The sequence below is a fragment of the Typopeltis vanoorti genome, chromosome 11, assembly GCF_054136105.1.
Source record: "Typopeltis vanoorti isolate ZY-2024b chromosome 11, IOZ_Tvanoo_1.0, whole genome shotgun sequence".
NCBI classification, from domain to species: domain Eukaryota; kingdom Metazoa; phylum Arthropoda; class Arachnida; order Uropygi; family Thelyphonidae; genus Typopeltis; species Typopeltis vanoorti.
In genome coordinates, this window is record NC_143559.1 from 32,233,661 (window position 1) to 32,246,518 (window position 12,858).

Here is a 12,858-nt window from a genome sequence, read left to right on the forward strand (position 1 = left end):
TGCTGGCCAGCACTAGGTACAGCACCTTCTCTTTTCCAGCGATCTCTTTTCATGAAGCGATGTAGTCCAATACTCTCCCGTTAGAGGGCAGGACTTGATTCTCTTGGAAAACTGAACTGCAGCTTGTTTTGGGCTAAGCCTCGGTGATTGTGAGTTTCGCCGCAAAAGCGGCCAGCGACATCGGATCGAAATGGCACACCTAGCACGTGGTAATGCATCTACGATTAATTCAACGTAAAAATCGCCCGATGATAGAAGATTAAAGAGGAATGTTGGATAAACTTGTCACTTTATAGACGTCGAAATGACCGGGTTTGGATAGCTGATTTCATGCGAATGGGGGAGGGAGTTCATCTTCCCTCCATTCCTTAACAGGAACATCACTTAAGCAGTTGAGGGTCCGTATAATAATTCTAAAGATGGAAAGTGAACACGTCGAGATGTAATTAACTACAGGGTAAGTCTAGATTCTGTTTTTTGGTTCGTGTGCATGTCTTTTTAATAGTGATTATTGTGATATTTTCATCACCCCTATTCACAAGCATGCAACAGAAAAGTAGCTAAGAGGATGGCAAGAGAATTCAAGCGCAGATTCTATTATATATTTGTAATATACTATTATTGAGAAAAACCACATGGAACCGGGAGGTAGGGGGAGGCATTTAAATTGGAATTAAACAAAACAACTTCTGTTTTTTTTTCCCTACAATAAATATCATCGCATTCATAACAATTCTCAATTTTCTTTGATTAATTCAGTTTTAATTTACCAGTTGCTGTTTTAGGTCGGTAGATGCTTTTTTGGCTTAAATCCACATTTCTTAATGTTACTTTAAATTTAATGTATGCATTTAAATTTTGTAGTGCAAAATGCTTCATTACAATTAGTACTTTTTTTTAAATTCCTTTAAGAGGAAATTTTTCAGACGATTGAAAAAGATTGCTAAAAAACCTCTTCAAAACTGTTTCGAAATTATTATTTTTTTTTGTTTTGTTTACAAATTCCTTGGTATGTTTCAGCCACGATCGCAAAAAAGTCAAATTTCCTTCAACAAAAACTAGCTGTTTACACTAGGCACTCAACCTCATCCGCTATTTTTTATTGATAATGTCAGTAGTCTTAGTTGTAGACACTTCCATCTTTAAAAAAAAGAAAGATTGTAACCGCAGTGACTACCGAAGAAGCTGTCAAAGGCGAATTTCTTTGTATGCGAAGAGGTAATCAATTCTTTTGAATGTACCTGTCAAACTAGGATTTACCGGCAGCGTTGAGTTGAATATTTTCTCCTTTTTTTATTCGAAATGTAAAGATATCATTGGGATGCAAGCACAGGTTACTGAATGCAGATGGAACTCTTGGAAAGAAACTCTGAAATGGATTTTAAAAACAAAATTCTTAAAATAAAAACGATAACATGCAGGGAGTTTTTGCTATGAAGAATATATCGTTTATCTGGAAAATATAACAGTTGTCGTTGTTAGGAGACCAAACAAGTCGATGATTAACGAGAGTGGTGTGTGTACAATGTTTTGTATCAATTACTGAGACTGGATTCGTTAATATTGATCTAAACGATAGTCGCATGATTTGAATAGCTACTGTAGGGTGTGGCAAAGAGTTGCTGTTTATGAAAAGGTTTACATAACAGCAAAGGCCTACTCCAAAATATTTCAGGAGTAGGCCTTTGCCTGCCCCCGAACTGTGTAGTTTATTTACAACAGAAATTGTGATTTCTCCAATTTAACGTCTCTTACACGTGTTTCGGATCTACCATCTGATTAATCACGATAACACTGGGTACTGTATTGCAAGATTTATATTTCTACGATAATTGCGCGTATAAAAGATATCATTAGTGCTCGAGAGGTTTCATGTTTCCGATAAACAGTGAACGTGCACTCCAGATTAAATATTGACAGTCGTAGATGTTTAGTAACCTGGGTAAGTGATCGATGTCAGCGAATTATTGTTGACTTATCTCTGAAACCATCGGCATTAATATGAAAGCCCTTAATGTTCATCAGCAACACATTCACTCCATGCAATTCCATGTTCAAGTTTGTTAACGGCATGGGTTGCTAGGAGAGGAGAAATCAGAATAAAAAGCTGCAAGGTATTGATTGCAACATGGCGAACTCTGTTAGTCAGTGGTGTGGATCGAAAACCTCTTAACTTTGCCTCAATTAGTGTTGTGGATGGAAGGATTCGACCGCTGGTCAGTGAAGGGTGTGATGAGGGTCGCATTCCATCGTACTTCTAAATGATGGATGATCGCATGTACGCGTCTTAAGCTCACTAACCGCTGGATCAATTACATTAGAGGGATAGCGCCAGTGATTTTGGACCCTATCGCCGTATCGCGACATCCTTAATGTTAGTCTTGCTTCATAAGAAGCTTGTTAGGTCATAGAACAAAGAGAACCAGTTAAAGAATACAATTTTTTTTGAAGTCACGAATGTGTGCAACTTATTGTTATCCCCCCCCCCCCCCCCGAAAAAAAAGATTGAAGCTTGGTTTAGCATAATAAATACGGACTCATGAAGAGATCAGAAATATCATTTGGCGTCACTAATGGGCATGTTAAGTGTGTCCAGGCGTAGTTAAATTTTAAATACTAAAAACTAAATATATTTCATGCAATTAAATTAATTCGCTACAGTAAATTTAATTTTAAGTTTTACGATAGGATTATGCGTACTGTGTATTACTGATGTGTCAGTTTTCGGATACCTAATTTCTTCTGGATTTCCAATACCTCCGTAGATAAATAGTTGGCCAAGTGGATATCGTATCCTCTTCCTAACCCACAAACCATGCATTCGCATCTCACTGTGAGATGCTTCACTTGGAAGCCTGAAGTTTCTTGACCGAGTTCGTCTTTCAAGCTTTTTGACTTAGTCTAGCAGGATTCTTTAGTCCATTTGTAGCACTAATTTGCTGTAGGTTGCCAGCCTTTGTGTGTGTGGAGGGGGTGAGATTATCATAAAAATATTACGTTTTCTATACAAACCGTGGTGGATTGCAAGAATACTTTTGGATGTTTTGAGAACAAAACAGCTTTGGATCGAATTTGCGATCAATTTTATTTCCAGACGCACGATTCATCGATTTCTGAACACTAAGTCAGGTCTTTTTATACACAAAGAAATAGTTGATTTAAAAAAACATAACTCGACTAACATTTAAAATAATTCGTTTCAAAAATCGTCAACACTCTGCATTGGGATAAAACTGTAATTGGGATCAAAAAGCTCATTTATGTTTTGATTAATATGGATCTTATATCCTGGAAAAAGAGGTGGCACTTAACATTGGCTAATTTTAAGTTAATGTTAAGTGCCACTTGACATTGGAAAATTAGATCATCCTATTTATCTCTTGAGAAAAATTTTGAAATTACTGAAAATTCATATGTACACAACGTTAAACACTTTTATCGGATCGTTAAATTTTTAGATTGACAGTACGAATATTAAAGGTGGGAACTCGCAGCAAAAAAATTAGTTAGATATTGCTCTGGGTGTATTTAATCGCTTTGATATGAAAACAAAAGTAAGATAAACATGATATTGTGAGCAAAAATTCATCGAGATTAAAACGTTCATGTTTTAGGGAATTAATTACAGCGCTAAAAACTCAATGAACACGCATAGCGAGGAAGATCGGGTGGTCTAAGTGTAGCATAATCATATTAATAACTGTCTGCAGTTGCTGTAAATATTTGATCTTAGAAGAATTAGGAGTTTTTGACAGGCTTAAGGTGACAACTGCCGAGAGATCGTGACAAGATTAAAGAACTCGAGAAAGTGTGTGTGTGCTGAAAGAAAAAAAAATGGCAACTCATTCCTTACAGATGTCTTTCTCTTTAATGGACGAAGATTACTTTAGTGATAAGATTCTCTAAAAATAAAAGACTCTTCGGGGCGATATTTGTTTTATTCGGCAAATAAAGCTTCTTGCAAAATTTCCCCCTCAAGGAAATGTCCTTGATGTGAACTTGAAGTGATGAAGTAACGATCTTAGACGCTGAGAATAAACACAAAGAAAAAAGCTTTGAGGCAGATATGATAGAAAGGGAATTACGTGACAATTAAGTTGTGGTGTACATAGAGTGAAGGGTCAGAAGGTACGGATAACGTACTATGAACTCTTCAGAAAGAAAAGAGGGTTGTTCGAGAAGCAAAAAAAAAAAAATCTTATCACAACTGTGAATAAGAGGGTTGGCATTAAGGAGGTAGTTGAAGGCAATAGCAAAGCAAGTGGGTAGCGTATTCTGATCTCCAACCAGCTGTGGATATGGTAATGTCTGAATGTATTCAGGCGATTTTCGTGGGTCAATAAGCAAGAGAGTATGAGGCCACTGCCTTCTTTTATCGGAGGCGTCGTGCGTTGGCTTGAAAATATCCCATTTGTGATCTCTAAGCAGTTTCCAGACTATGTAACTCTTAGCCCACCCGGGGTGCTAATATATAATAGGATTACTGCTTTTCGGGGACGTTAAAAAATCGTGTTACTATAAATTAAAGATCCCAAGGAATTATACACTTGGTTTAATCCTTTATCCAAGTGTAAACAAACAAAGTTTGCACTTGAAGTATTTTCAGGACGAGGGTAACTCGTATGAAGAAGCTAATGACTTCACCTCACTTGCCTTAGTATCCCATAATGCAAAGCACATCCTTGCGGAGATGTATAATACTATGCATTATGGGTAGTGACCCTTCCCATACTTCTTTCACTATGCGTTATTCCCGCTTCCTATGCAGGATCCGCGTGTTACTTAGATGCTACTTCTTGTTAGTACCACTCCCAACCGACCTGTCGCTTAGTCTGCCGCTGGGGTGGATATATTTTTGACTGTAGCAGTGCAGGTCTTGGGCGCGGGAAGTAGGGGAAAAACCCTACTGGCCGCGCCCAAGACCGGCAAACTTGGCTATGCCTGAGGAAGATCCTCAGGTTCCTCACGTCTTCGACGGGAATCGAGCCTGGGACACTCCTTCCCCCCAGGCATATGGTTGCGAAGCGCAAAGCCACTAGGCTAACCTCGCGGACCGTGACCATTCCCATACAGCATAGTATTATACATGTCCGCAAGGAGATGTGCTTTGCATTAAGGGATACTAAGGCAAGTGAGGTGAAGTCATTAGCTTCTTTATACGAGTTACCCTCGTCCTGAAAATACTTCAAGTGCAAACTTTGTTTGTTTACACTTGGATAAAGGATTAAACCAAGAATATAATTTCTTGGGATCTCTAATTTATATAACCAAGTGAAAAAAAACTTCTAAAATCTGTTACCGTATTAGATACTGTTTCGAAATTCCAAGGGCTGAAGATGGATGACTTAAGACAGTTATTGAATTAACAAGATTCATCTTCCTTTTTTTGAATAAGATAAGTGTTGGTTTGTTCCACGAAATGGCTATAAAACAGAAGGATACGAAATGCTGTAGAAAGATTGTGCCTTGTTTATTGCAATAATACAAATCCTGAACTTCAAATCGTAGATTTTCAAGACACGAGTGAAATATAAAAGGAACAAAAATGTATACCAGATAATAAAAAATGATACTGTGATAAAATGTTTTTAAGATTCCATGGATAATTCATTTCTTTTTGCTGGACTCTTACAAAGAAACTCATCGTCTTTGTCATTAATAAAATTAACTACGTTAGTAAGCTTGAGTACGTACTTCACAAATGATTTTGGCAATAATATATTCCACTGATTGGTTGGTCTACGATGGGTTTTAAATTATAACACTGGCTTGGAACTACCTTCCGTTTGAATTTCATTTATAAAGGTTATAAATTGCAGAATTAACTTTGTTAGCATCTTAGTGCCTTTCAATCCTTTTCTGATTTTTATCACGATAGAACAAAGAGCATTCTACTTTAGAGTTATAAAATTAATTTGTGTGTGTTGGGGTAGGGGGAAAGTAAGTGGTTATGATACATTTTTATTGTTATTAAGAGAGATGCTCAATTTCTTCGATATAAACGCAATAGAATGTAAGTTTTATTATTAGATGAGTTCTCAAATTATGTTGCCCATATCCGAATGATTTTGCTCTGCACCTAATCATTTTATATTTTCCGTTTGTATAATTAATCTCAGATAATATTAGGACGCGTTTGGTGTATTTGTCGACAAAAATATTTACATATTCAAAAACTATAAAGCTTTGAGTTCAGCTTTTTGTGATAATGAAGCGCCTCCGTAGCGCAATTGGAAGAACGACGGTACGTTGTGCCCTTCAATTGGAAAAGGCCTGAGTTCGAGTCTCGTCACGACGGGAGGAATCTTTATATGGACTTTTTCAATCGAAGGTGAGTTAACCGATTTCATACGGAGTTAGCAGGATACCTCCGTATGAAAAACCCTGCTACCCTGCTATCTCATAAGGAGGTAGCAGGGTTTTTTCTCCCGGAAACTCGGGTTTTTCATCCCGCATACAGACGAAACAGCCCTTCAGAACACATGGAATTCACAGTCAAAAAATACTAGCTGTGGTGGTGATGATGAGCAGTAGATGGCGCTGATGTGGATGATGAGATGAGGTTCGGTGGAGATGGAGAGCTGTACAATAAGTATCCTCCCGCGATGAGTCTTCGGAGTCCTTGGAGGTGTCACGAAAATAATAATTACGTCACAATACACGTGATTACAATACATCTTACAGGCATCTTCTTGTGTATTTTTATCCATGAAATAACAGATTCAATTTTTTGGCGTGTCAGGATTTCTGTAATATTTTTCTTATTAAGAATTTTCTTAAATTATTTCAAAGATGATTCCAATCCAAGTATAAATGTAAAAAGAAAACCATCGTTTAATCCGATTAATTGGAAATTTGAAGCTCATTTAACTTTTTTATATCCTGAACAGCTCTCTAAAGTATCCTAAGGATGGAAATCGAATTTTCTTTCTTAATTTCCAAGAAAAACCACTAATATCAATTGAACAACAGTGAAACTTGAAATTGTTTTTTTTTTATTCTCTTCAGGGCGTTACAGATGCTACAAAATCTTTTAACGTTCTCTTATTGAGGCTACACGAAGCTTCCAAGCACTAAAGAGAACTTAATCCCCCATTTTCGATTCCAAGTAAAGATCGTAAACTTTTTAATTAAGGAGCAATGTTTCTTTTGCGTTGTTTAATTACATATTCTACGCACACACTTGATGGAAAAAGCCGGGATTGTTCACAATGTGCCATTGTAGATGACCTTGGAAAGACTTGTACGTGCCTTACACACGGAATTTTTCCTAAAATTGGTAACATCTATTTGCTCGCATAACGAAGCAACGCAGGGCCCGTCCATAAATTTACGGCAGACTTTGGGTTAAGGAGTATCTTAAATTCGAAATGACATCTTGTAATTTATGGACTAGCCTAAGATCGCATTTAATTTTTTTCTTCTGGGCAGAGAGTCGATACTTGAATCATTCTCACCTTAATACATCATTAGTAAATTACCATTTTATTAAACCTAAGTATTGTTATTGGGATCTCTAAATAGCGTATATTCTCTTTACGAGATGGAAAACTTTAGAAGGTTCTAGATTCGAACCCAAGTTTTCCAACAATAGACGTTCTCTTCACATCCAAAAACATATGAAAAAGAAAGAGAAAAAAATACCTTCCAAGCATATCATCGTACTCTGTAACGTACTTGAAGCTTAAATAACAATATTTTCTTTATCAAATAACTGGGTGGATGTACATATCACCTGTGTGTGCATCTGCATAATTGTGATGTTTCTTCAGCCTCCGATTCTCCATCTTTCATGACTCCAATCATCTGTGACTTACGTATCCTGTACGGTAATACTCGTGAACTTCGGTTACGAGTTTTTGAAATATGGAATTTTCGTAACATTACGATGATTTTATAGGGACTGAATCTTTACTGTACGTTCGCTCTGTAGAAGGTCGAACAGTTTCTGGTGTTATTTTGAATGCGGGTTCTCTTGAAGGCTTCGCGATTACTTGATAACGTTCGCCTTTCATTTGATTCCGAGATAAAAGGGAACAGTAAATGAAGTTTGGGAACATAACGAAGCAGATGAAGAAGCCTATACAATAGAGGGCGCATCAAAAATTGATTCAATTGGAGAAGTCGGCTATATGTGTGTGCACACACGTGCTCTTTTCTGATGTAAATACCAGTATGTTATTTCTTTTGGTAGTTTTTCGAAGAATTCAAATACTCGGAATAACTTTTGCAGTAGCCAGCTTACGAAGGAAAGAGAAGAGATGAAGGATTAATAATTAAGTCCTTGGACATTGCAGATCGTTTATCCTTTGGCCGAATCATTTAGGAAGAATTTTCAGTAGACGTTTTCACTTGCCTGCCATTCTGCTGGAGCCACTTATGTGAAAATAACGAAGCAATGAAAGAAGTAGCATTTATGCCATTTGGTAGATCGACCGTGCAACTAGAAACATCACCCAGAGAACAATAACCATTCAGTATATCGCTGTTGTAGTTGGTTATTGCATAAAGTTGAGTTATTTGGAAACTCCCAGTCCCTTCATGGCTTACACGAGTTGTAGTTAAGATACAACGAAGGATGATGATTTTTTATCTTGTTTTTAATCCTTTGTCATAAAGTAACTCACAAGTTACTTTCATAAAAGCTATAGTATGACTGAATAACATTTGAAGTGAATAACTGGTGTCGCTGAAGTACAACGAAGCATTTTTCCAGGTGTGGACTTTGATGTTCGGTTGTATTGGCTGAATGTAGAAAAACATGACCGGCTTTCATAGCATCTGTTTGCAAGCTTTGCCATCGTATGCCGCAGTACAAGGATTAGTCCAAAATACAAACTAAATGACTATTAATCGTCCGAAAGCGTAAAGAGCCACCAAAGGACCCATTCTCTGTTGATTTATGTGAATATAGTATTTAAATGTAAGATTCCATCCCGTATTTAATGACTGGCATGTTTTTATTTTTTTTTCTTATGAAAAATATGTACTTATATGTTGTATAAAGTGAATCAAACTGTGAAAATTTCGTTTTCTTTTTCACACTCAAATTAATTGTTGTATCGTGTTTTTGATTTTGCCGTTACCCAAAAAAGTATTGGAAAGTTGACCCATTTAAAAACTGACGATTTGAGATAAGCGAACTTCTTCTAATCTGGTTCGCCTTTACGACTCCTGGAGAAAACGAAAATCTCTTTTAGTCGATTCCATCGTGCAACGTAATTGTGTCTATCTGCCCAGATTAAGAACGTGCCCCCCTCCCCCCCAAGCACCACTTTAACAATCACCGTGTTCATTAGATCTTCGGAGCAAATGTCGAACAGCACATAAGATTAGAGCGCCCATCGGACTTGCGTAAGATGTGCAACAATGGCGTCCATCAATGGAGAGCGGGACCGAAATAGCCTCTTAAGAGGGAAAAAAGTCAACTCGCGTTAGGAATAATGCCACCACTCATTCAACATGCGGTGCACGCTCACGTGTCTGCGATTAACTGCGAAATCCTTTAAGTGTTGTACACTTAAACTTGACTAATCACTAGAGAATGCCATGTCTGTCTGTCTGTCCGTTCGTCCGGCAGAACGTGAATTACTGGGTGGAATTTACTAGGTACGTTTCATGTTTATTCCCGTGGTATCTGAGTAAAAGAATATTTCAGCAATAGACAACATAGTTGAGAACTTATATTAAAGGGAGAAAACATTCATTTCTGGTAGTCATTAAAATAAATTTACAAGAGCTCGTGAATTTGAAGACTTTGATAAACTTTTTTTTTTGAAAAAAGAACATCTGTATCATTAACTACATTCATTGAGGGTATCGTTAATGATCAGGGTTTTTTTTTTTAGAGAGGGAGATTGTTCCCAAGAGCCTGGATGCAAAAAGACGTCTCACTCCATTCAATTTTCACCCTCGCAAAGATCTTTAAAAAAATGGCTGATCATTAAGTGGGTACTGTACTTACCGTAAACATTGATAAGGATTAATTATCGCTGGTTTATATAAAGGACTATTGAAATCACGCGAATATGTCGTAAGAAAATTGGAATTCTTACCTAAGACTAAGTTGTATGAAAATGGCCCAGTGAAATAATACATTTTCGAAACACTGCAGGAAAAAAGAAATGCAACTGAGATTCTTTCATTATATTTCAGGAACTTTGTCCAGTAGGGGAAAATGCAATCGTTCTCCTGAATAAAACAATAAGTTGAACCTAATTTTAGAGTACTTAAAAGTTCCAAGTTATTGTTTAGAGAAAGTGCCAAAGGGAGCGATGAGATTTCATACTTCGTTGAGCTGCTATTCTCACGAATAAAAGTGCACTTTAAGTTTATAAAACTTAAAGGGAAAAGAAGAATTTGAGTTGAAGGGATATTTCTACTTTTTTCACCAGGGCTGTGGGAACGGAGTTATGAACGAAGCAGCTAATGCTATTAGGCCAGTATGTTATGTCTGTTAAGTGAGTTTGTTCTATGGCAGGTTTATCTTTTGCGGGATGAAAAATCCGACTTTCCTGCAGGGAAAAGGTCTCTAGAGTCAAGTTTCTGAATTATCTAACCACTAATCCCTCCATGATACTAATATTATGGGTGTATATCCTTTCATGGGTGGGATCACATAAAAATAAATCGGAACTTGGAGTATTGGAACAGGAATTAATTTAGTCTATTGTTATTCTTCCTGGAGATATTAGGGCACATTTATTTAGGGATTGGTGTACGAGATTACCCAGGATAATATGCCCTTTCTATAAGTAAAATATCGGAGGGTATTGGGATTCAGTTTGGAGCAAATTATATTTATTTACATTTTTGCTAACATCTTAAAGCTAGTTTGCGGTTAATGAGGAAAAATTGGCATGAACAGGTGATTGTTATTCGGACAGTAAAATAGTGAAGTCAGCAGGTGCACTTTTCAATGTGTTTTGTAAATGAAACTTGTAATAAAAAGTGAAGTTTTCTTCTTAAGATGACTTCAGAAGATAACGTTCCTGGGTTTGAAAGGCCAGTACGGAAACCAAAAAGCATCGTTCGCTTTGTGCAGTTATCAAACTCGGTCGTATGATAATATCCGTTGAAATCGCACAAGACCTTTAGATGAGCGTTTGCCCTGTTTTAATAAGACCATCGTGATATTGCTTATTTTTAAAGACAAAATTTAGATATTTTCTTTTATCATTCCCCTCACTAAACATTTGGGGGGGGGGGATTAATTTCCAAGAACAGCAAGCGATGTGCACATAAATAATTTTTGAATGTCATCGTATTTAATGTGTAGTATTATGTGCAACTGTCTTATATTCATCAATTAATACAATAGGTAAGTTACAGGGGCGTATTATGTGCCGAACTCGACACTACGACTGTTATAATGTATAACTCGCCGGCTTAATGGTGGGGGGGGGGGTAGGTTTTTGACAAGTAATTCATTCCTTGTCCAGATGAAAACGTAATTGATACGTGAGCCTTTGTGGCTGAGAGTGTGCAGCCGATAGATTTTGTATGGGCTACTGTTTTTATCCGTTTAGACTGAAGGGTTCGCATGGACACCGGTCATGTCATAGCTATTCGATAGCTAGCATTCATAGCTGTGCCACATCAATACTGAGCTGCGCCCGAAACTTTGAGGCGCAATTTAGTATGTGTGTGTGCGCGTGCACTTTTTTTTTGACTAAAATCATTGACCACCGACACTTAGTTCTTCAGCCTAAAAGGGGTTATAGAACTTTGTGGAGGAGACAGTGGCTCAACCAACCAATATCTATTCTGTTAAGTAATTCACACACACACACACACTCACAGGGGCGTGATGTTGCATTTGAAGTTAAGCTTGGGGAAGCGTGGAATTCAAAAGCACATTGTGTGAGTGGCACGCACTGGCCAACAACAACAAAACGATCCGCGTGCGAGGTTGAACGAACTTAAATCTGAACAGATAGCAGCCTCTTTTTTTATGCACATCACCAAGAACTGTTCTTAAAGTTTTAGTAAGATGGCTTCTACGCACGTAAGACTCCAAGAGTGCATTACGTTTCTTTAAATCTTAAAAGTTAAGCGTAAAATTGAACTGTGGGGTTTGAAAAGAACCGCGCCATGTTCGGTGCGAACAATACCAGTCACGCAGTTACCTTTTCAAATAATATTTTATTCATTCGTAGTCTCTTCAGAGAAATTCAAGAGTCCAGATTGAATGCACTTTCAAGGTGCTTTCAGTTACATAAGTTTTCTTGTGAATGCTTTGCTATTTCTATACTTTTAGTAACAATGTGTGAGAGAGAGAGAGCTCAGTAATATTTGTTTAATTTTTACCTTTCTTTCGTCAGTGTTTCGTATGTCATCCATCTTATTAAGCCATCAAAAGTCGAAAATACCAATTGCTGTCCAAATATTTAAGAAAAGTTGGAATAACGTTTTAAAACCCGTGGAATTCAATCAAATATAAAAAATTCCGTCTGTTTTGAGTGAGAGATTAAACAAATATCGCCCAGTACGCTTAACAAATGTCTCGAACAACGAAGGTGGCAAAGTTAATACTAACGACACATGACGTGATCGCATTTTGCGAAAAGGCACCCACGGCAAGAATTTATCAACAACTGCCGAGAATATCCGCAAGTAACCGATGATTTGGACAGTAGGTGCCGCTTATCTATGAAGGAATGCACCAGGAATAAACCTTATCGGTTTATTTTTAGTTGCCGCCCACCCCACCATTTGTGATTGCCCTTTCGAGAACTCGATCGAAGACGTCAAACAGAATGTAGATAAATTACGCACGCTGTCACGGACAGACGACGCTTGCTGTAGGAGGTAACGTACCTGTCTTAGCTAAGCAAACATGACTTGGGAACAGTTGGG

General features: G+C 37.4%; 1 protein-coding gene across 1 annotated transcript in view; it reads left to right on the forward strand.

Moving 5' to 3' along the window:
• Positions 1–306: 306 nt before the first annotated feature.
• Positions 307–12,858, forward strand: part of LOC150101420 (protein dispatched homolog 1-like) — a 173,534-nt gene continuing 160,982 nt past the window's right edge. The window contains exon 1 of the mRNA XM_090400274.1: positions 307–457. The gene's annotated coding sequence lies outside the window, so the exon portion shown is untranslated. The remainder of the gene's footprint in view (positions 458–12,858) is intronic.